At 41.4% G+C, this 24,192-nt stretch overlaps 1 protein-coding gene and 2 long non-coding RNA genes across 10 annotated transcripts in view; 2 read left to right on the forward strand and 1 right to left on the reverse strand.

Moving 5' to 3' along the window:
- The first annotated feature begins 3 nt into the window (after nt 1-3).
- LOC141919223 (uncharacterized) lies at nt 4-10,148 on the forward strand. Of its 4 annotated transcripts, none has more exons than XR_012621897.1 (6): nt 4-92; nt 5,575-5,636; nt 7,464-7,592; nt 7,677-7,738; nt 8,364-9,356; nt 9,821-10,148. It is a non-coding gene; the product is annotated as an uncharacterized LOC141919223 (long non-coding RNA). The 4 variants fall into 4 exon arrangements; XR_012621895.1 differs by adding an exon at nt 4,524-4,587 and having other exon boundaries at nt 7-92; nt 7,677-9,356; XR_012621894.1 differs by having other exon boundaries at nt 7,677-9,356.
- Nucleotides 10,149-10,881: 733 nt separating this feature from the next.
- Nucleotides 10,882-24,140, reverse strand: LOC141919224 (uncharacterized). Of its 3 annotated transcripts, XR_012621898.1 has the most exons (4): nt 23,619-23,647; nt 22,801-22,832; nt 22,218-22,324; nt 10,882-13,495 (listed from the first exon to the last, which is right to left on the reverse strand). It is a non-coding gene; the product is annotated as an uncharacterized LOC141919224 (long non-coding RNA). The 3 variants fall into 3 exon arrangements; XR_012621899.1 differs by lacking the exons at nt 22,801-22,832; nt 23,619-23,647 and adding an exon at nt 23,999-24,140; XR_012621900.1 differs by lacking the exon at nt 22,801-22,832 and having other exon boundaries at nt 23,619-23,638.
- Nucleotides 24,071-24,192, forward strand: part of DYRK1A (dual specificity tyrosine phosphorylation regulated kinase 1A) — a 92,839-nt gene continuing 92,717 nt past the window's right edge. Inside the window, exon 1 of one of the 3 annotated variants that reach the window (XM_074814355.1) lies at nt 24,071-24,139. The gene's annotated coding sequence lies outside the window, so the exon portion shown is untranslated. The remainder of the gene's footprint in view (nt 24,140-24,192) is intronic. The other 2 variants (XM_074814356.1, XM_074814357.1) reach the window with 2 other exon arrangements.

Consider the following 24,192-nt stretch of genomic DNA (forward strand, 5'->3'; position numbering starts at 1 on the left):
TGTGTGGGTCGGTCCCGTGAACATCCGGGTTTCCAGTGGCGTCATTTCTCAGCTGGTGACTCCGCTTCCCGGTCGGCTCCGCCCGCTTCCTGGTAGTCATAGCAACGGGAGGGGGGGCTTCCCGCCGGGCAAGTCGGCGCCCTTCCGCTCCGTGGGGGGCGATAGGGGCGGGTGACGCGGCACGCCCCGGGGACTACAGCTCCCCCCGCGCTCCGAGGGCCGGCAGGGCCAGCTGCGGGCGCGGCGGCGCCGCCCGGCTGCTTGGGGCCTGGAGGCACCGCCCGCGGGAGGGCGGAGCATGCGCGGGGCGGCTCCGCCGTAACGGTTGCGCTCGCGGGAGGCGGTCTCGCGCGCGCTGTCTGTTGGGTGGGGCGGAGGAGGCCGCTGCCGCCGGTGGAAGGGGGTGTCCGCCTCTGGGAGCCCCGCGGGCGCGCCTAGGGACTGTCGCCAGTGCCGGAGAACCTACCCGGTCGCGCGCGTTGTAACGGCGGCGGTGCTGCGGTACTTCGCCCCACCCCGGTTGGCCGCGGCGGCGCGGGCCGGCGCCGCTCCCTCGGGCCCTGCGGGCGCGGCCTCCCCCTCCTTCTGTGCCGCGGTGGCGCCCGGGGGCCGCGTTCTGATTAGTGCAGGAGCGGTGGGAGATAAGGAAAGGCTTCGCGGTCTTCAGATTTATAGTGCTGACGGCACGGAAGGGGATTAGTCCTATGTAGGCCGTGCCGACATAAGAACCTGTATATACGAGGGCTGAATTTGTCTCCGTTAAAATTACCACGAATGATTCAGCATATTGAATTTCAAAATACATTCCAGCCTCTGTTCTCAAAGTTGTCTGCAACTTGATAAACTTAAGAAGGCAATGCCTTGTAAAATACACAGTGAGAAAAATCTGTGTTAAAAACCTAAAGCAAAAAAAATACCAGGTCTGGAAAACGTTGCAGGTGAACAGCTAATGTGTGTGGTCATGGTTTAGAGAGAAATGCCTCAATTTCTTACAGATGAGGACCACAGATAAGCAATTCCTATGATTTCAGTGGGACCAGAAATTGTCCATCAGCGGTATCTCAAGTCCCAAAGGAAATCTATAAAGCATGAGTCCTAGTAAGGAATTTTAATGCTTTTCTAAAGTCATTATTCTTTTGGTGTTAAAAAGTGAGGACAGCCATTTCATTGAGATGTTACAAGCACAAGCCAGCTTCAGAGTCTAGCAACCCCATTCTTACCTCATTTTCAAAGGTGGGAATTCTTTAATTCACTCTTAAACTACAGCTTAGTGGGGGAGCAGGGGATTGCGATAGATTTCTGGGTTTTGAGTACTAGCAATAAAAATAACAGAACCACTGAAAGCCTGAACAAAAAAACCTGGAAGTGAACTACACAGTTATTGTAAACTGGCTCTACTGTAACAACAGTGCATAAAGCACACAGCTGAAGGGTAAAGACAAATTCGTCTGTGGAATGCTGTCTTCCAAGAAGTCTTTAGATGGCCCGAGTTAGACACTGGGGGAACTGTTCATTGGTGGCATTATGGATCTTTGAAGCCCAATTCCTAGAGCTGGTTCCCTTGACTGAAGCCTGAATTCTAGCATCTTTATTACTGTTCTCTGTGCAAACAGGTAATGCAAATACATCTAGAAGAGATTAGAGAATGAGTAAGCCTCTGAACGACTCTGAAGTTCTCTGTATTTTAATTGCGTTGCGTAGTATAAATAACTGAGTTTTTTAAAGATTGGTATTTAGAAGTAGCAATCTAAAGATACATTTTCTTAAGCTTCACATAGGGGCTGTATTTTTTTTTTTTTTTTAAACTATCAGTGGTGGGAGTACCATGCCCTAGCAACAGCGTGCAGATAGACCATTCCTGGGCGTGAAAGGGCTCTAGAAGTGACAGGAGAGAAGCACTCACAGCTTACATGAAGTGGTCTGCAGCACTCCAAGCCTGCATTCAGTCCTCTCAACTATGTGAAGCCAAGAAGATGGTTCTGTCCCATTCCTCTTCACCCCTACACACACTCCAGTACTGAAGACCACCTCATCACTCTGCCCCCCCACTGCTTGAGTGCTTACAGAAAGCTTGGCAAAAACCAGTGCACGCTCTTGTAATGAGGAGCATTTTTGTCTTGAGAAAAGAAGTGAGATACTCTACATTCTGCAGTGTTTGTTTCGGAGAAGAGAGAATGAAAGTGGTCAGCGTAAGGAGAAGGGAGCACTTAACTGTGATTAATGAATATTAGTACCATGCCTCATATAGCTAGTTACTGTTATTAGTTACTATGAGGCAGGTAAAGAGGGAATTTTTTTCATTTTTATATTCTACCCCAACAAAGGAGAACTCGAAAGAAAAAAATACTAGCCTAGCCAGTATAGTTGCCTTCTGAGTGTGTAGATTTTTCTGCCGTCACTTTCACAATCAAATGTTTATCATTCTTAGGAAACCTTTTTAAAGGTACTTCAGTTACCCATTTCTAGGAACTGAAGTCTCATGTCCAGAAAAAGCTCCCGTTGGTACAAGCTGTAGCTGCCCATCTGCCTAGCAACACAGATCATCACAAACAAACTGCTCTGGAGCACCCTGGCTCCCCATGAGTGCGGTGTCCAAATATGGTCTCTGTATTGACAGTTCAACACTCTTAGTGCAGTTCTTTTTGCCAGTATTGGATGTCTCCTTCATGACCATGACCTCAGATGCAAGGTATGAAGGTATGTTCTGATGGACTAGGGAGGCTGTTGGCTAAAATAAAGAGATTGGCAGATGTGGACATCAGTGTTTCTAAATGTCTGGACAGAGCTAATACTAGTTGTAACGATGAGAGATGCCCTAGCCATATACCAACAATTCAATTCAGCTTGCCAAAATCTGACACTGATTTTTACTGTTACTTTCTTGTGATTGTCCCTTCCCCTTTTAACCACTTTTATCCCAAGATACCAAAAAATAAAGGTTTATCAGAGTCAAATCCAACTCTTGGAGAGGAATATCATGAGTCACCAAGTGATCATCTCTTGTATTATTTGTTTCTGTTATGTCACTAGTCACAGGCCTAACTAGAACCAGTCATAGGAACTGATCTCTTCTGAGTGACCCAAGCTACAAATTTTCTTTACTGAGTATCCACCTCATAGTGAATTATTTTGGAAGATTTCAGCAAAATTACTTAAACAGTTCAAGCTTCAGAGCAAAGGCTTGAATTTTGGCAGCGAGTCCTCTCATTGTCAGGAGCGTGCTGCTTCTGTCCAGTTGAAAAATCCACTCCAAATTTGGACAAATGGTGAGACTGAAAATCTTAGGCTTCCTTTGGCCAACAGGAGGTCCTTCAGAAAATCGCAACTGTGTTTTGTTTGCCCCAGCCACACTCCAGGCTGGAAGTGCAGAAGTAATGAAAAGGCAAAAGGGAGTAGGGGGCTTCTCAGGAGAATATTGGTGCCCACAGAGGCAGGGGGGTGGGAAGGCAGCTCACCTGTCACTGTGCCTGGGCCGACAGATGTGACCTGCGGCACCTGGGTCAAAACGTGGGGCTTACTCCCTCTGAGGGCAGGCCCAGGTACATGGTGACAGCTTGTATCGCTCTAAGGCAGTCTGAGTAGCAGTGGTTTGTGGTGGGGGTTAAAATAGATTATGTGTGTGGGTATCACTACTGTGCCATGTAGCGGAATTTGGGAGGTATTTTTGTTGCTTTCTTCATCTTCTGGAATTTGGAGGTGCTAGTTAGATTCCAGAGTTAAAGAATCACTTGTTAGGTAATTACAACATTAAGGTTATGCTGCAATCCTCCAGTACTCTCTCTGTATATGCATTTTAATGACAAAATCATACTGAATATTTCTCTCCCTTAAAGTAGTTCTTTTTTTCCCCCTTTTTTTTCTGTTTTTGTTTGTTTGTTTGTTTTGGGAGGGTTGGGTTTTTTTAACATAGTTTTATTTGGGAGATCTGAATTCATTTAGAAAACTAGTAGCTACTTTGATATGACAGCTCTCTATTACTTATGTAATTGGTACGTTTGTTGGTCCATGCAGTGCTGCATTCAGCCACAAGAATAAAATTAAATAAATATATTGTTTATTTCTGAACACAAAGAACTAGACTAAAAGGGTACATATTTTGCTTGCACTCATCTTGCATGTAATTCTACTTGTGGAGTTAACCAAACCCAAACTTGACTTTGAACTTCCGTTGTTTTTTTCAAGTTTTGCTGAGCCTGAACCAGAAATGAACTAGAAGGACTCTGGTAACGGATGAACTTAAACTGAAACCAAATGGAAAAATCATATTAACTTCAGTAGTATGATACATACATTTGTTTTATGCATGTAACTGATCTCCTTTGGGACATTATTTTAACAAATATGTTTAAATGGTTTAGAATAATCAGACTTCTATATTTGCCTCAGCCCAGAGCTGAAATATATGTATTAACTGGTATAGAATGATAGCATTCATAACTTGCAATAAGGAAAATTTAGTCTATGCAAATTGGGTAAACGTCCATAGGGAAGCTGAAACATACTTTTTTCTGCTTTTTTAATAGTTTTGAAATCTTTGCATAGAGAGCAGTGGTATGCTTAAAGAGTTCAATGGGAGAAGTTGTACAGGTAATACAAAGTCATGACAATAGAAATGTACTTGAAAGTTCAGTACTTGCCATCAGAAGAATATGGAGTATGTACTACTGAAAGAGATCAGAGATGATTAATTCTAATAAAACAGTAATTTCAAATATTGTTCATGTATTGGGCAGTTTTTAGAGCACTACATGGATTATATAAGCATGTGCTTGATATGAACTGAAAATTATTTTTCAGAGCACCTGAATGGAAAGGCTATCCTTTACTCCTAAGTAACACAAAGGTGTTAGCTGAAGAAATAACTGTAACTGATACACTAAACAACAGGAAGCATATTGAAATTATTATCTTTGGTGGAGAAATCATACCAAATCCCAGCACTGTAACATAAGTGGTAGTGTTTCTGAATGCCTCAGAAATGAGGAAGATCATAAAAAAGAAATTAAAATCTCTGCACCAAATATAGGGGCTATATAGACATTAAATCTTATCAGTGTTTTCTAAAACATTTCCCATTGCACAGAAATTTCTTTTTCATTAAAACTTATCCTTTAAAGTACAGTAGACTTAAAAGAGCTACACACGTATATAAATGAGAACAGGCTATAAGACAACAAAATACACCTATTTGTTCAAATGTCAAGGTGGAAAAAGCTAGTCAAAATGAAACTAAGGTGAGGAAAAGTCCATACAGAAGGCCTAAAGAAAGCCAGATAGTATGTCATGTTAAAATTAAGAGAGGTACAATAAAAGTAAATGCTCAAAGACTTTGAAATGGAAGTCATAGAGTAAAAGAATGCAGAGGTACATTCTCTGTCCATGTTAATTAGAGGACCATATTCAGCCACTAGAAAGTTAGAAGAGCACGGACTAGATTCTGTACTATTGAAACCTACAGAGCTTTTTGTGTTAACTTCAGTGGCAGCGCAATGAGGACTCCTCTAAAGAGGGTAAAAACACTGCAAACTGATGCGTCACAGGAAACGTAGACATACCTAATTTTATTTGTGCCAGGTGACAGACGAAGCTGTGCTGGAAGCTGAGGTGTTGAAAAAGCAGGAAATGGTGATAGGAAGGTAAGAAACTAAATGCAGCTAATCCCATAAACAAGATAATATTGGTCAAGGAATTTTGAAGGTATTTAAGAATGAACTAACTAATTTTCCAGCAAAAATGCATAATTTTAAAGGGAATTACCTCAGAGTAAATGTCATTAGATAGTTTAAAAAGGGCTTGAACTGACTGAAAATTGCACTGAGCTTTACTTCCCTCTCAAAAGAATTAGCAAATATGGAAAATAATGTTCTGAAACATGTGAGGGGTGACAGCCAACAGTGGATAAAGCAAAACAATTGATTTAGACACTCAAAAAAAATTATTGAAAGAGTCTGTCAGGAAAAGAAAATAGTGACAGGTGAGGCCTTATCCTGAATAAGAAGTACTTTAGAATCAGAAAAAACCCTATAGAAATAAATAGCAATTTTTCCTAGTGCAAAAGGTTGATACTGGGCATTGTGAGATTCTGATGATGATGTGCAAGTTGATATTTTTTAAAATGTTGTGGAAAAAGAAATTCTTAATGAAATAGTAAAAGTTGCAGACTTCTGTGTGAGAACTGATTGATATAAAGGCACTGTTTGGTAAGTTGCCAGACAGCCTGTGGCTTGATACAAGTATGTAGAATAAAACCAGTAGAAAGTAAGTTACAAATTTCTACTGAAACTTGCATATTCTGCCAGCAGCAATAGAAGTTGGCAGTCTTTAAAAAAAAGGTGGGTTTTTTTTGTAAAGCATGTTAAAATATTAAAATAATCACAGATAATTAATGTGTAAAATTGACTCTTTGAGTGCTGATAACACTTGAAAAATAATTTGAGATTTATATAGATATTGAAAACATCCACAGTCATATTAAACAAAAAATGTGTTGCCCAGAATTTATCTGGGAGCTGGATATTCCGTAACTCTCCATGGTGTTTTTTATGACAAGTCTTCTGTAGATGGCAAAGTCTTGGATCAATCGACTCACTAGTTTGATCTCACTTGCTAATTTTTTAATTCCTTTGGTCATTAAGCCCAGCACTTAAGTCAGAGCAGCCACTTAGAGGAGCAGAAATTGCCATGTTTTCCCAGGAAACAAGCATATGTGCTTGCTAATAATGCAATATAAATCTCACATTTTACATCATCTTTTATAATCAACAGGCTTTGTGTAGCTAAATTTTGTAGTGGCCTCAAAGGAGACTAGAATGTAACAGAACTTTTTTAATTTAATTTTTTTAAAATATTGATTTGAGACTGGAAAAAAATAATATATCAGTAACTGATATCAATACCCTCAGCTGTTTACATTTTAATGTGAAATAAATAGCTTTTAAAACTCCAAATCTAAAATTACAATTTATGGATTAGTTTTTATCCATTGATGTTTCTTACTGCTAGTCGTAAGGAGTATGTAAATGTGCATGAAATTTAAGGTATGTTAAATGACCGTTAAATTTACAACCTTACTATTCTGATTGTTGGACTATGGAGCTAGATGAGATAGTAGACAGACCTTTTTTAGTTTTCTTCTTTTCACATAAAACTGTGTAACTTGGTCCCTAAAATAGCTTTTTCCTTTGGCATATTATAGATATGGTGGCAATGAGATACCATCACAAAACGTTGAGTGACACTACACATTTTTAATTACATACTTTTCTCTGTGTTTGGATGGCAATATTTTAAAATGGTGTAAGGGATAGTATGGAAATTATTTTTAACTTTAATATAGACACATACACACATGTACACAGTAAAGTTATCTAATAATTTTCAAAGGCAATAAAGCAAGTAGATGTATAAGATTCCTCTTAAAAAACATGCTAGTTTTCAGTTTTAGATCTCTTTCAACATTGCAGAGACAGATCCTCAGCTGCTGGTTGAGCAGGACTTGGCATTGACTAAGAACATGAGAGGAGAAAGAATCCTTTCAGTGTGGAGAAGAAAATTTCTGTTGATGGGAAGATGCAAAGTAACTCTTCTGCAAGGTAAATTCTGGCCTTTAGGCCTATTTTCTGGTATTCAAAGAGAAACCTATTTTTCATCATCTTGCTAATAATGGGATACTCCAGCTTCTCAGAACATATGAAGAAAGACATAGAAGAATAGGAAGCAAGCATGCATAAACAACGAGGTAAGAGAGGTTATTAGAAGCAAGAAGGTATCCTTTGGGAACTGTTTTGGAAATGCAGAAAACAGATGGGTTCGTAAATTCGGGTACATTAATACAATAAGGCAGATCACAACTGAGCTTGAAGAATGACTTGCAAAGGCATGGAAAAAACCCCAAATAAACCCCAAGTCCTTTTCCATAAGTATCAGGAACAGGAGGCTTGCCGTGGAGTGGGTAGGGCCTGTAGACCATCAAGGTGTAAAAGGAACACTCAGAGAAAGCGAGAGCATAGGAGAAAAGACTACATTCATGTTCTAGCATCTGTGTTCACAGTGCAACAGCTTAGAGAAATCCGTGCCAGAACTTTGCATTATGGGGAATTTAGCAGATCTACCTCAAATGCAAGTGCAGAGGAGAAAAGGTTAGGGAACAGATGAAATAAGCCAGACATCATGGGGACCAGGTGGCCTCCATCCAGGAGTTCTAAGAGAACTCAGGTGTCAAAAAGCTGAAGTACTAACTGCAGTGTGTAACCCTTCCCCTGCTAACCAGGTGGGGAAGGCAGACATGAAGACCCAGGCAACTACACACAAATGAGCCTCGTGTGTTGTCTGTGCTGACCAACTAACTAACGTCTGTCCTACAGGGCAGAATCACGGGACACGTATATAAATATGACATATCAAGGAAGACAACACAGCTTTTGCTGCGTTATGTCAAGTGTTGCAGATCTATAATTCTTTGGTGATGTTAATTCTTTGATGTGGACGAGGGAGATCTCATGTTTAAGGGTTACCAGGATTTCCAGGGGCAATGAAGTTCCTAGATGAAGCTTCATTTGAAAAACAAACAAACAAAAAAGCGCCTTTATGCAACAAAAAGCAAGAGGAATGGATCAAAAAACGGCTAAATGACAGGAAACAGAAATAAAAGGTCAGTTTTCATAGAAGAGGGAGATCACAAGAGGAGTCTGCAGGGACCTGTGCTGTGACTTGTGCTGCTTAATGTATTCATAAATGATCTGGAAAAAGAGGGTGAGCAGTGAGATATCACAGGTTGCTAATGATATTAAGCTATTCAGGTAAAGGAAAGTTAGAGGACAAATTGTGATGCAGTTAAAGGGCTGACTGTGAAGAACTGACGAAAGACCTTACAATACTGAGTGACTGGATAATAAAACGGCAGATAAAATTTGATATAGTTGAGTAAAGTAGTGCACATGAGAAAAAATTATGTGTACAAGGATGGGCTGTAAGCTGGTTTTCCACTCACAAATGAGATCTTTGGGTTCTGATTAATATTTCTATGAAAATATCAGCACAATGTTCCCTTTTACTCAGAAAAACAAATATTTGGAACAAAACAGAGAACATGGTAACACATCTGCCCCAGTATCAATCCATAGTTCTCTGCATATTTAGTAGTATGTACAGTTCTTTTCTTCACATATCAAAAAGGGCATAATAGAACTGGAAAAGATTCAGAAAAGGTTTGACAAGGATAACCAAAGAAACAGAATGGTCCTGTATGAGGGCTCTTAACTCTGAAAACCAGATGACTGAGGGGAGATATGACAGAAGTCTACAAAATCACCAGTGACACAGAAAAGATAAAGATGGAGACACTGTCTTTTTCCAATGTGAGTACTAAGAATATTAATGAAGCTATTAGGAAGCATGCTAAAAACAAGAAAGTGGGTTCTCTACATGATTTTAAGCTGTGGAAATCTTTGAAGCAAGATACTGTAGGATTGTAAAAGGAACAAGCTTTTAGAAAACTCTTTTTCTTTTAGGATATTATTAATAGCAGGAATAATTAATAAATAGATATTGTTTTATAGGTTTAATTAATAGGATACAGGTGCTCTAAGAACAATACTGACAGTTCAATGCAAATACTGCTCATTTGTCCCCTGTACAGCCCTCATCATGGCTGGCTTAAAACCCAGTCAAGCTGAATTACTAAAAATCAATCTTGGGTATTAAGTTTTAGACATAACAAAAGGTAAGAAATAAGTGATTAACTTGGGGTAAGCAATTTAGAAAGGCTAGGTAACTAAAAGCTAGACATAGATTAAGTATATGTTAAATAGAACATTTTCAGTCTTTTCTCAGAAGTCTAAAGGTGAATTATGATGAAGGTTGTTTAAGAAGATAAGTAACCATGATGACCAAAGACTGCATCAGTGAGCAGTGGCGTCAGAAGAAGAATTGGAACGGAAGGATGAGAACTAGCTGAAACTGTGGAATATAATGGACTTTTGAAATTGATGAAGAACTAAGAGCTGAGAGTTCCTGGGAAAACACCAAAGACTTTTTGTATTTTATAATGTTATGTAGAGTCATATATATAGAAGGTGCTTTTTGTGAGCCACTGCCACTCACTGAGGTGATGGCCTAACTCTGAGTTGTTAATAAAGCAAGCCTAGAGATACCCAGGGTCTGGTGAAATTCTTTAACAAAGGTGCTAAAGGTTTGGGAGATAAACCCAACCAAATAAATTAACAGAAGAAAAGTCCATTAAATGTAAGGACTGTTAAATAAGAAAATACTACTCACTGTCCACACTGCAGAAGCCTCCAAACCACAGATTACTGGGCCCGGGAGTGCTTGGGGACAACATGCTTACCTTGTTTGTAAGCTCTTCCTTGGGCATCCTCTGTTGGCTGCTGCTGGAAACCAGATACCAGGCTAGAGGAGTTTTAAGTTCCAAATATAGTAGTTCTTCATGCAAATACTATAGAAGAGCAGATTAAGAGGCCATGAGGTTTACTATTATGACATGATTCAGAGTCATGAAAGGTTAGAGAAAGACCGATGACTTCAGGAAGAAAAAATCTTAATCCATATAGCTGGAAAATAGTGTCAAAACCAGTTAGGCAGTGAAGAAGGTCACCCAAGTGTAAATACCTAACACCAGCCCTCTGCAGGGAGGCCATGCTGGTGTCTGAGAGTTCTGCTGGTGATGACCGGGACAGCTGCTAGCTACAAAGGCATATCATGGAGCAGAGGGTGAGAATTAACTTAGAAAGCAAGAAAAGAAAGAGCGAGCGCATAGTGGGAGAAAGGTTACCTCCTTGTAGGAGAAGAAGCCGCCTCAAAATCCTTCTCCAAAAAGGAAAGGAAAATCTCCATGAATTGTGAAAAACATTTTGTTTTTTTCAGGTGGCCACTGCCATTGTGAGAAACAGAAAAGACAAGAATGCAAATGTGGGAGGTAGTGATGCAAGAGGGAGCATGACTGTCAGATGAGAGGAAGAAAATGTAATTTCCTCCCTTTGTATACTCAGAACTTCTCTCCTTTTAGATGTATGGTAGAACATGGCATAATACTTCAATGCAGCCTGAATTTAAACCTTTTTATACACTGCATAAGGGTAACCTGAAAACAGACTGTATCAAAGATGCTTATCCTACCTCAACTGTTTGCACGTTCACCAGATGATAATGCTTGCTGCACTGAACTGTATTAGCTAAGGTTGTAGTTGACTTTCTAATCTCCCTTTTTCATCATTTGAAGAAATTCTTTTGAACTGGACCTTTTGTGTGCTTTGTTTCAACTCGAGAGTTATTGGGAATCTTAAGCAAAATCAGTTATTTTTCACTTATATAGCATGAAGGAAAATAACATTTTTCCATTAGTCACCAGTTGAAATGTCACACAATCATAATGCAAAAGATTCAATTTGGCTTGTGGGGCCATTAAGGAAAGTAAAACAATCTATGTCTGAAGAAAATAAAATAATTATTTTGATGCCACAAATATTTAAAACTGAAATACCTATACTGATGCAATAAAACCCACTACTCATTCTGGGTGATATATAGCTAAAATTGTTTATAGTGCTATGTGAATATCAAGCTGCTGTAGTACTGATTACTTGCATCACAAAGTTACCTTACACCCTTAGTAATGGCCTTAAAGGATTATTTGGTTCTAACTATTCATAACCTTGTCTTCTGTTGTAAATGCTGTGACATTTTGGAGGTGGTATGTCCAGGCCGCTATGTCTCTCCTACATAAGTAGAGGACTGGAAAAGTGACTGTACTTAGAAGATTAGGCAGCTAGGAAGGGCTGACGGCTCCATCAGTGGTATCTAAACCCTAGAATTTAAGTGTAATCTGTGTACCACAGGTATGTAAAATGTGTCAGACAACAAGCACTTGACTAGGAATATGATTAATTTCTGAATAGCTTAATTTTTTAAAAATAAATGTTTATTCTTACTATAACCATAAAATGAAACACGTAAAAGAAGATGTACTTTGGCAGTCATATCAAAATCATAAGGTGCTTCTGTCAGCTCTGAAGAAGCAGTGACTTAACACCTTTTGTCTCAGAACTAACTGTGGCAAAGTCACAGACAGAATTTTGCGATACAACTGGAAGCTGTTGCAGAAAGCCCTGTCTTTGTAGTTTATGATACTCTGTTGGGACAAAGAACAACAAATGCTTGGAAAACTTCCCTAATTCAGAAGTAACTTTTAAGCATTTTTTTTTTCTGCTGTGGAACACATACAGCGACACTTGTCTGTTGCCTGTAAAGAAATTGTATATTGTTGTCTCTTTGGCTAAGGACTAGATGATGCTTAGGGCCATCTGGGGTTTGGGTAAAAATTAATGACACAGAGTTAGGATATTTACCATAATTTATTATACACTGATTTTACTGCCCTGAAAAGCAACATGCAAAAGACAACAAAAACTTATTTCTTGTGCAAAACAGCTAAAATATTTTTGCTGCTGTTTTCAGTGTTTTAAACTTGCATTTGGTTTGCAGTTGCTTATAAATTTCCCAAACTGAAATATTACCCTTTTCAATATAAACCCAAATTCTCCCTATTCCTTCCCCTTTAAAAAAAAAAATTAAAAAATGAGAGAGAGAAACTAAAAATCTGCCTGAAGCAACACCCAGAACAGAAAACTTCTTCCAAGTAGTTAAAGCTTGGCAAACCTATAAACAATGGAAAACAGACAAACAAACAAACAAGGATTAGTTGGATGTTTGCCTCAGCCTGAATGTTCTGGACACACACACAAACAAAAAAACCAAACCACCCAAAAAACAAGGCCAGAAAGGTTTTAGCTGTTTCTCAGAATGAAGTTAGGACGAAATACGTTCTTATAAATTTCTGTAAAACCCTTAGACTTTTAACTGAAACCTCAATTCTCTGGAACCAGGTTTTCATAATCAATATAGGTGCTGCCTTGGTGTCAGAGAGAATATTTCCATTCCTTTCAGGTTTACCCCAAATCTCATGAGTGCTCAAGACTCTGACCACCATGCACGCAAGTACAGCATGTCCAAGACACCCAATGTATTCCACATGTGTAGAATATGACTCTGCATCACACGTACAAGAGAGTCTGGTCTCAGTGACTACATACCATATATATAAATCGATTATATTCAGTGCCAGGCTTATTGAACACTGGCTTTGGGGCCTATTTGAAACTGGGTCTTGGTTCTCACCCCACGGCTTAAGAAGACAGTCCTCCTTATTATCCTCCCCAAGCAAAATTGTGAATGTCTACAGAATCACAGTTGCCCATGCACAGTAGAAACTTTGCTAAATTCCCCAGAGTTACTGCTTCTCCGATTAATACAGCAGTGGGCTAACTGAAGTTGCTTGCTCCGGCATGTGGTGGCATCTGAGTTTTGGGCACCTGCACATCTGGCAGGGAGAATGTCTCTTCTGTCTCTTCAGCATTGCTGCTGCTGACGTCCAGAGGAGACAGATGTCTCACCAAATGTGAGAGGACAAGGAACAGGGTCACTGTGGGCAAGCAGATAGGTACAAATGAGGGAAAAAAAGATTTCTGGGGTATAGGAGGTGATAGATGAAGCAGACAGGAGTTTCAGCCTCAGCAAAAGTAATGTCTGTAAGACGAGCCTTGGATCTCAGGCTTCTTTTGACAAGTACTGCTCTTGTTGTGCTTTCTTGGGTTACTCCTATCAGCCCTTGCTTTACATCTTAGTACATCCTATGATGTTTTGTAGTATTAGGACTCTGATGAATTTAATAAAAAGTGAATAAGTTCCCATAGCACAACTCAAATACGACTTCTTATTTAATCTAGTTGAGCATTCTTTCAGGGTAGCTGGCTTCTTAGTGTATTGGGGAGGTACATGCTCTGTTCACTGGCCACTGGCATTAACCTAGCAATTAAGAGTAGTATTCAGAGTAGTTAAGTACCAGGAAGGGAGAGTCAGTAATTATAAAACAGAAGAGCTAAGTAACGCAGTGTTCTGTACTCCGTTTCACATTGGAAAGAAAACTGTACACTCTGTCCATTCCAGATATAAAGCACGTGTGTAAATTTGAGCACTGTTTGTTTATAAGTCTCCCATGTATACAATTGGCACTGTGTAATTAGTATTTTATTAAATAAATATAGTTCTTCAGAAAATGTATTAATTCACACTTCTAGGTGTCAAATATGGGATTCAATATTGATACACTAGAATAAACTTAAAGAGTAGATAGGTTAATTTTTTTATATACTTATACTACTACAGACACATCTTGGCTACAGCAAAGATAGGGTTGTGTAAAAAAACGGCTGAAAAATTAGTATGTTGGGGATTTTCTCTGAAGATAGTGGGATTTTGATATAAACATTCATAATTTAGTTTTTAGGCACTTTGAATTTTCTATATGCTTTTCATTTAGCTTTGTTATAATAACTGGAAGTCTTCAAAATTATGTTCTGCCTGAAATTTGGCTACAGTAGTCCAATTTCACATACCTGAGGCAGTGTCTTTAAAAAACTCCTTTGTCAATACATACAGAATTCAGTTGAAGCTTATTGTGAAAAGACCTGCTATGACATATAGGTTGGAAGGGTGAAAAAAAACGTGTTTGAAGTAATTTTTCAGCTTTTGTTTTTCATAACTGAGTTTTATATACCAAGAGATAAACTTTATGTGCTGTGAGCATAACTGTTATGTGCCTCTGCTTATAAACTCGATGATGTGTGCACTCATAAGCATGACAGCCTGTGCATTCATAAACTTGATGGGCCCTACACATAAAAATATTAGCTATCTGGAGTTATGTTAATTTTATTCTCCAGAAGGGAAAGAATTTATGGGCAATGCACTTAACAGAGAACAGAGAAGTGGTTTTGTGCAACCACTGGCATAGTGAGTTTCATGCGCAGCTGCTGCTGAATGAAATCTTTCACATCTCTACAGACTTGCCACCTTTACCCAGTCCATTCTACAGTTTAAAAAATGACAGATTTCTTGTGAATGACAGATTTCTTGTGAAACAGTTTAAAATACTATTTATGAAATACCACCAATGCAAATGCACAAAACCCAGCAACAAATGAAATGGCAGTACAAGTCCTTTTTCTCTTCGACTCACGATCAGGTTTCACAGCACTCACGCAAACACCACACCTCGTCTTCAATTATGCAACCAATGCTTGCCAATATTCTATCACCCCCAGTATAAAACATTTTTTTTCATACATCACATAACTGTATCCACCTTCCACAATTAGTACTGGTGCAGAAAAAGGTGAGCTGAAGGAGATCTATACTATTTACACGTAACAGAAATAATGTGATTACCAGTAGTGATGGATAAAGTCAAATGTCGTTCAACATGCTTAACATCTTGAAAGCCAAACCACCACTGTTTAAGAGCCAAAATGCAGATTTAGACATTTATATTTAAACTAGATCTAAGACTTTTTTCAGAAATGCACTCCAAACATACTGACGTTGATAACACTGGACAAATTTAGGCAATCCGTGGTTACAACTTTGCTGGTGTGTAAACATATCCTGAACAAATCAGTGTGACTGCAGGAGTTTGTCACATACTAGTGTACTAGCTGTGCATCTTGTCTTGTCATAGATTAACTCAATGTACAGAGCCTGGAACTGACCTTAATAAAACAACACGTGACAATACACACTCCTGCAGAGGGAAGACCACTAATAAAGAACAGTTCAACAAGCTATTCTGAAATGCTTCTGGGCCAATTCTTGCCCAGCAAGTGTTGCCAAAACACATGCATCTGGCCCAGCTCAGGATTTCCTGAACTGATTTGGAGATGGTTCAAACCATTTTTGCTAAGTCTTTTCACAAACGTATCTGTGCTGAATAAATGAACAATCAGACTTCCTGACTGCAGCTGAGGAGGAGAAAGGATGCATTACCCTAGATTCTTTTGGGGGGGGGGGGGGGAAGGGGGGCTGAACCCCTTGCAAGGTTTTCTGATTTCCTGAGACCTGAAAGCCATCACTTCTCCAACCTTTTTTTTTTTTTTTAAACTCATCCTGGCAGTTCAACAGACAGGTAATTTAATTTTAGAGTCCCAGCACAAGGGACTTTGGGGCGGAAGTCACTAACACTGACATGAGGAGATGGACAGCTCTGTAGCTTCTTTAAAAAGAATGGGGATGGAGAACTGTAAGATCCCACAGAGTTAAGCCCACCTAACTCATTGCAAACCATCTAGTGACCTTCTGGATTCATCCTCCCTATTACACCTCTAAAGGGAACTGGGACCTGACTTAACCACAGGAAGAGCACGCTGGCTGACACGCAAGCACCAAACTGTTGGGGTGACATTATTCTTTCCATGCCGGTTTCAGATTTGTGTCCACACATGTGCTTCCCCCACAGGTGCTTGTGGCATTCTGCCCTCCCCAGACTGTTACAGACAGCCTGGGGAACCTACAGCGGGAATACTTAAGGGATATCCTTGCACCAGCAGAAAAACCCTGCCCGGCAGCCGATGTGCTATTTTAGTAGCTCTGTTCTGGCAGGACTACCCCTGTGGGACGTGACACCACAAGGCCTGGTTGGCCGTGCTGCTGGCATGCAGCAGTGATCATGATGAGGTGGGCAGGGGCATTCTCAGCATAAGGTCAGCACCAACCTTGCCCGCCTTGCCAGTTCCCTGGAATAGCTTGCGGAGGTGAAACTGCAGGCCCCTAAAAAGCGTGCCCTACAAAAAAGGAGTGCTGGCCCACATAGCAATTAGCCTACATTAGTGATGCCACAGAATATGCTCGAGGGCCACAACAGTGTGGATAGCCAGGGAACTGAGTCTGAAATACACATTATAGGAAGGTAATGTACACACAGCTGATTTGATTTACATGCATATTGGAAACAAACAAACTCTTTTCATACTGGTTTCATAAGTCTGAGTGGAGTGCCTCTTGATTAGACCCTCAGTCCTCTCTCAAAATATTTTTTTAACTCCTAGTAATGGTTGGCCACCTCACAATCTGACAGACCTGTCTTGGGCAGAGATCTTGAATAAAAGAGGTTCAGAGTTGTGCTGTGAAAATTGGTGGCTGGGTCGAGGATTGATCCTGGTTAAATAGTTAACTGTTTCTCACTTTGGGAAAAGCTGAACTGTAAGCTGAACTGTGGCTAACTGGCCAAGCTGCACACGTGTAACCTCAAATAAGTCACAGTTCACAGTCCCCTTTGCTCAACAGATAGCAGCAGGGTCACATGCTGGAGCTTTGGGGTAGTTCAGTGTCTGAGGTACAAAGGGAATCTGAAAACCTGAAATAATATATTGGCCTGGGAGGGGATAGAGGATCTGGGGATAGAGGATCTGGGAGGAATTTGCTTCTGCTGCTCCAAAAATAATTTCTTAATATGATGAAATGCCCTAGGTGGCAAGTTTAGAGAAACGTAATTTAAAACTCATCACAGTTTCTTTTTCTTAGCTAGCAGGAGGTTTTATGGTCATGTAGGCACCTAGCAGAACATACTTCTAAGAACTTTCTTGAACAGATTTGTGAAGTCAGGATACTGCAGATATCATGTGTTGGAACTTCATAGACAATATCCCTCCTGAGGGAGCACAAGAAGCTTTCTCCTGACATCAAGAACAAAGTTTTCATTTTAGCCAGCAAAGACATATGTTCTGCTACACAACTACAGAGTAAGGAAACTGTAGTTTGTGTCTCTGGATAAGCTTCAAAAGAAGCTGCCAATGAAGCACCTAATTTTAACAGGATTGAGGACAGTTCTTCCTCTTCTAGGAATTCCTACAGAGAAGCAAAAGCTTTACATTGAACAGGTGTAGGTAGATTCAACTTAGCTATGGTACAATCAGCAGAACCAAATACACATTTTTAGAGACATGAATTGTGTTGTACTAGTCCTTTTGGATGTGAGTGAAACTTTATGATTAAATTAACATAATGTCTTTTTCATCTTTTCAAACATGGGGAAACCAGATCCCTCTAGAAGTTGGAAACTGAGGATCTAGAGAAGTTCCCAGATTGGAAATACTTGACATTGTAGCACTTGATTTGCAAAAGTTTTAAAGAATCACAATTCTTCAGGATGCCTGATTTTAACAGGAAACTGTTCTACAAATGTATTTACCACAGGAAGTTTCAGGAGCACTTCTGTGATACAACTTTAAAGTATATGTTTCCCCTAAAGTAAGTAACTCAGCCTCTTTCCCAGAGCCTTCTTCCCCAAAAAACTCCATTGTTTTGGGGAAGGGCTTTTAAATTGGAATGAGGAACTTGTCACACTTGGGAGTGTGGTCTTCAACCTGCCTTTTTATAGAGTGAGAACACCAAGGAATACATGACTGCCATTCAAGAGAATATCAGAGAAAACTCAGGGAACCACACATTTTTTTTTGTAGCAAGCCTCATCCGGTAGCAACAGCAGCAATTCCAGGACCTTCTGGTCCAGAGGCGTGCCAACCTACACAATATGCAGTACTGGCTGTCAATCCAAACCTTGTACTATCAAAGCTGGGCTCTGATGATGACTCAAAAGCATATCTATCTACATTCGAATAGTTACCATGGCAACCTCTCTGGCCTAAAAAGAGATGGACCACATTAGTTACTTAGCAGCACCTTTTTGACAGGCGAAACACAAGCTGCTCACTCCAGATGATGGTTTGATTTAGAATTAAGTCTGTCTGAGAGCTGCCGTGGCGTTCTCTGAAGTGTTAATGATGTAACCCAGAGAGAAGAACTTCTTTTGGGACTTAACTTCAGACTGTGGCCTAGTACCAAAGGGATTGAGCTGTATGGTGGCTTTGCCTAAGAAACACAAGTTAACAGAACCGTTGACATCACAATATTTTTTCTATATTATGAAGAAATCCTTTCTGGGATTTCTGGGTCTGCTGGCCTAAGACAGTCACTCTTGCAGAGGATGTGCAGGATGCCAAGGATTATTTGAATTGCTACTGGCACAACATATCATCTGATTGAAACATCTATTCAAAGTACAAATATTAAGCTCTGGAAAGGTCAGAGTGCCTGTGACTAGTGCGAAGGAAGCCTGGAGTTCAGACAGACACGCACACGCTCCAAAAGAAAAACTGCATGGCTACAAGGGCTTTTTGGGGTTTGGATCACAGAATGAAGACTTCCAGAACATACAGTGAAGAGGCAAATGGACTCCTCCACTCAATGTAGGAAGGCTGAAAAGGGAAAAACTGTGACATATTACCCATAATCATACTCCACTATCAGGCAACTGTGTGGCTGAAATAACAAATCTGTAGTCTGAAGCAGGAAGAGATGGATCCAAGCTGATAAGAAACTGAGCAGTTTCCATAGACTTGGGAAGTACTTAACCCTTTAATTAGGAAAACGTCTACATCCCCCAAATGGTCTTACTGATACAACGTATACTCTGAAGGCCACAAAAATTACTATGGACATAACTATACTGCTTTAATTCTGTGACTGACAGAAGGCAGGGTTGAATAACTAAAAAGCTATTTTAAAATACTAGTTATGTGAGTAGACATTCCTAGCTCAGGAGTTACGAAGTCCTGGTAATCTTCCACAGGAAGTGAGGAAGGTTCTGAAATTACCTATTGCTTCCAACATCTGGGAACCCAGGTAAGTAAATCTGGCATCATATGCAGACTTGTAGACTATGCCCATAATCAGAGGCAATCAAATAAACCAACAAATAAATAAGCAGAACTGGCCACTGTGGATGTAAGAAATGCCACATTTAGCACACCAGTAGTCCATTCTTTCACTACCAGAAATTTTAAAAACAATTATAAAACAAGCAGACCTAACAAGTAATTCCTTTCTAATCTTTACTGGGTAGAAGCCTCAAAGGATGAAGGCAATGTCACATAATTTTCAGCTTTCCCCTCCAATTCATTGATCTCCTTAATCTATTTCTTTGATAAAAGTAAATAAGAACACGCAAATATTTATTTCTGACTTCATATTCATCTGCCATGCTGTATCCGATTGTTCTTCACTTAGATGGCAAAGTGTGTGTTTTTCCCCCCTAATACCAATAATAATAATAGCCATCAGTCTGGGCTGTTGTTTGGGCTATGTAGAACCATTGTTCCTACAGCATACCTTCCGTGGTACCCCTGCACCTTCGGGAACTCTTGAATTATTTAAGTTCCAATGACCACCATTTATGCACTGGTTCTAAGTCCACTTTGTTAACAGCAAAGATGTAAATGCACACTAAACAATAGAGGAAAACAGGAAGGATTATATTTCTCAGCATGATCATACTGAAAGGCAGAAGAGGCAGAATAGTCAACCAAGGTTTACTGTAAGGTAAATTTCTGTCCCATTAAGATACTGTAATTTAATGTTTTGAATGCTGTATATAAGAAAATAAGAAAACTTTTTATATAATAAAGAAAACTTTTATACTGTTTAGTTGTTTCTCTTACATCTGTTCTATTTCTCTAGACTGTTGTATATTGTTTTCTCTCTTAGACCGTATTTCTCCATACTGTATTCTTTTCTCCTCATTTTAATCTGTTTTTTCCTTATTTTTTCTCAAGTTTTCCCCTTATTGTTGTCTTTTTTGGCCCAAAATATTCAGCTTTCTGAGGGGTTAGTCTCTTAAGAAGAGAAAACCAAGTATTTCTTAGGAGCCTGTCTACTAATTCATAAAGCATGTATGCAAACTCCTATTTTCAAGTGTGATACTGAAATACTGACAACCTCCTCTAGGTAGTTTTTGATGAACAGTTAAAAAAAAAGGACTCTCAGTCTTTCCTGTCTAGACAGTCCCTTCTTTTGTAAAGAAAAAAAATGTAAGATATGATAACTCATTATTATATTGAACAAAGTAGAAGAAATTAGCAAGTATTTGGATGCCCTTCCTCCAGATCACAAACTATTTCTCATTGCTCCATCTTCACTCTCTATTATCTCAGCTACTTCTCTCCAAAGCTGATCTCTTAGAAAGTAATGTCTCTTACTGTCATATTTATTTTTGGCCTGTTGTGTGGAATTCACTAGTAAAACCAGTTAAAGGGTACCTTCGTCTTCTACCCTTTACTCCCACCCCACATCTATGCAAGACTGACTTCTTGGTTTCTCCAGTACAACCGTTTATAGGATGCGTTACAGAATGGATCAGGAAGCTGACCTGGTTTTAAAATCAAAACAAAACCTCTGTGGATGGAGCAAGATTCTGGCTGAGTCCCAGCTTGGAAGACCCTCACTTCCCAAACACGAGACCCAACCTTTACCCTACCTGCAGCACAGAAGAGGACTCCTAGCTCCCAAGGCCAAGATAAAGCTCTTCCTGCTCCCACCCTGTGTGCCAGGTTTCCAGGTGAGGCAGGATTCTGGCAGAGTCCCCGCCTGGCAGATGCTCAGATCCCTAGCCCTAGCCCTAAACCTACTGCCAGCAGAGGACACAAGCTCCTCCCAACGCGTACAGACAAGCAACTCCATCCTGACACCAGCTCTAATCCCAGATTCTGTGCGTGAAGCAGGATTCTGGAAGAACTGCAGTTTGCAATGGCCTTGTTCCTTAATTTTAATGATTACCAGCTTCAACACTTTAGCTGTTGAGGACCTAAACAGAAAATGTAGACCATCTGTAGTGTGTATACATTCTTTTAATGCAGTGGACATTTAAGAGAACACTGTTGTAGAAGAGAAAAACTATACAGGTTATTAATTATTATCAAGATAACATTAAGACAAGAATATTTAGTTGTTTGTACTGTAAAATAAAATTTAGAAAAAGGCCGTCACCTTTTAAAGGATGTTTTATCTCAGCCCAAGTTGCCACATACCATCAGTTTAGGTATAGCCAGCAAAATAAAAGTAGGGGATGACAGAGAAAGTGCACTAACTCATGAAAACTCTGTAATATTTTTAAGTGCTAGCAAAAAATCCCACACAAACCCCACCCCCCAAACCCCAGCAAGTTACATGCTGTAACATACTCTAATACAGTAAATCATGTGACAACTTTCTATGAGCTTTGTAGTTACCTACATAGAACAACAGAGAAATTACTCTGCCACGGCACATCACCATCCACACAGAATGGCAAAGTGAGAGCAAGGTTTATAAACTCCTCATGGGGATGGAGTCCCCAAAAGAAGAGCTTCCCTTCCTTACTGATGAACTGGGCAGAGCGTACGCCAGACAGCCAGTGCTTTTCTGTATGTTCTGGTTTTGCTGTACAATACACTGGACGGTACCCTAGATACCCTAGGCCAAAATACAATGATACTAACTTGGGAGTCTGTGGATCGAAGCAGGTGATCCCATGGGCTTTTGTCACGCTGCAGAACACGCATGTTGGCTTTCCCCATCCCAGGGTAAGAACTGCATTCCGGTCATACTTGAAGGCAAAGAGAGAAGTGTCAAAAGCAGCTCAAAGTGACCTCTCAATCTTTCTGGGGCTGAGGGGAATGAGAAATGGCTGCTTAAATCATGGTGATCCCAGATACCTACCACAGCTTTAAGGTGCAATTTCATGGATGATTTGATCTAACCTAACCCCGTGTTGCTACTCAATGGGGTGGCCCCACGATCCCCCCCCACATGTTCCTGCTGTCTCCTGTGCATCAGTATTTCTCCTAGCCATTGAGAGAACTTTTTCTTTTGGGTGGGTGTTTCAGTTAGTTTGCTTGTGCTAGCATTCCTGCTGATGTAGAAAAAGAGGCAGAGAGACTGCGTGGCTGAAGGTGGAGGGACTCTGGACTGCTACTTCCAGCTGCAACAAAATTTTAGCCTGGTTGAACTGCATGGGATACTGCATTTGTAAAGCAATGCTTGGATTATTTGGGGTACCTATGGTTTTGGCTGTTACCGCACCTGTCCCTCTCTCCTTGGCTGCTTATTTCCACCTTTTAAACCAAGATAAAAAAAAATTAAAATAGGAAGAAAAGCAAATGGAACAAGTGTTAGTAATATGTCCTAATTTCTTCAAGGAGGCTGGCTGTGAACTAAAATGACTAGATTAAAGTATCACATGTTGGAATTAAAGTATTAGATAAAGGCCATACTCTACTTTTTGATCTTTGTGGGCATTCCAGAAAAAAAAAAAAGAAAAATCCCTGTCACAGATTTAGGCTAGCTGCACCGACACCGCAACTCTGCGATTACGAGTGGAAAGGAGCCTTCCCCTAGCAACTCGAGGCTCCCTTGACACAGCACACCCACACCGCGCCTGCCAGACGAGGCAACTGCTTAAGCGGGTTTTTTTTCTTTTTTGGGGAATGGAGTAATTTTTTAGAGGGCGGATGAGGAGGACCCCTGCCCGCCCGAGCCACCCGTACACCCGCTCCTCCTGCGCGGGAGGGCGGCCTGCAACGACCCCGCAGCCCTCCCGGGGCCTCCTCACACCGCGCTCGGCGAGGGAATCCCGGCCTGCCGGGCCTCCCCTCCCTCTCCTCGCCTCGTCCCGGGCGGCTGCAGGGCCCCGCTCCCCCCGCCCGCCTCCAGCACCGCCCGGCCCGGCCCTGCGCGGCCCCGCCGCCGCCGCGATACCGGCGCCCCCTGCGGGCCGGGGAAGGCGCCGCCGCAGCCCCGCGGGCGGCGGTGAGGGCGGGCCGCCACCTCCCGGGCGCCAGCCGCGCGGCAGGGGCAGGCGCTCCCCTCCCCCCAGCGCCGTTACCGGCCTGGCGCCCCACCCCGGCCCGGCACGCCGGGTCCATCCCGGCCCCGCCGCGGCGCGGCCGCACGGATCCCGTCACACGCCGGAGGGCGGGGAGGTGGGGGCAGCGGTTGCCCGGGCGACCAGGGCCCGCCCTTCACCCGTCGCTCTTCCCCGCCCTCCCCACGTCAGCGCCGTCTCCCGCCCGGCCGGGGTGGGGCAGCCGGCCCGCCTGATTGACAGTTGTCATAGAAACAGGCTCGCCCCGTCGCCATTTTGTCAGTTAGCGCTTTTTTTTTTTTAAAAAAAAAAACCCTCTTCCCGCCTGAATCGTGGGGTTTATTTTTTTTTTTCTTCCCCTCCTCCTTCCCACCTCCACCCCGACAGACGTTAGCGCACAAGAAAACGAAAGAACACCCTCAAAAAACTGTCCCCCGAGGGTGTCCGGCGGGGACACGCGAGAAGTTCGTCCCGCGCGGTCGCGGACGAGGAGAGGCTCGGGGCGGCGGCGGCAGCAACAGCAGCGGTGCGGCGCGGCGCAGCGCCCTGGTGAAGCCGGTTCGCGAGGGAGGGGGAAGGAGGAGCGGGGAGGGAGGGAGGGAGGGGGAGGA

The sequence above is a fragment of the Strix aluco genome, chromosome 2 (genome assembly GCF_031877795.1).
Source record: "Strix aluco isolate bStrAlu1 chromosome 2, bStrAlu1.hap1, whole genome shotgun sequence".
NCBI classification, from domain to species: Eukaryota; Metazoa; Chordata; class Aves; order Strigiformes; family Strigidae; genus Strix; species Strix aluco.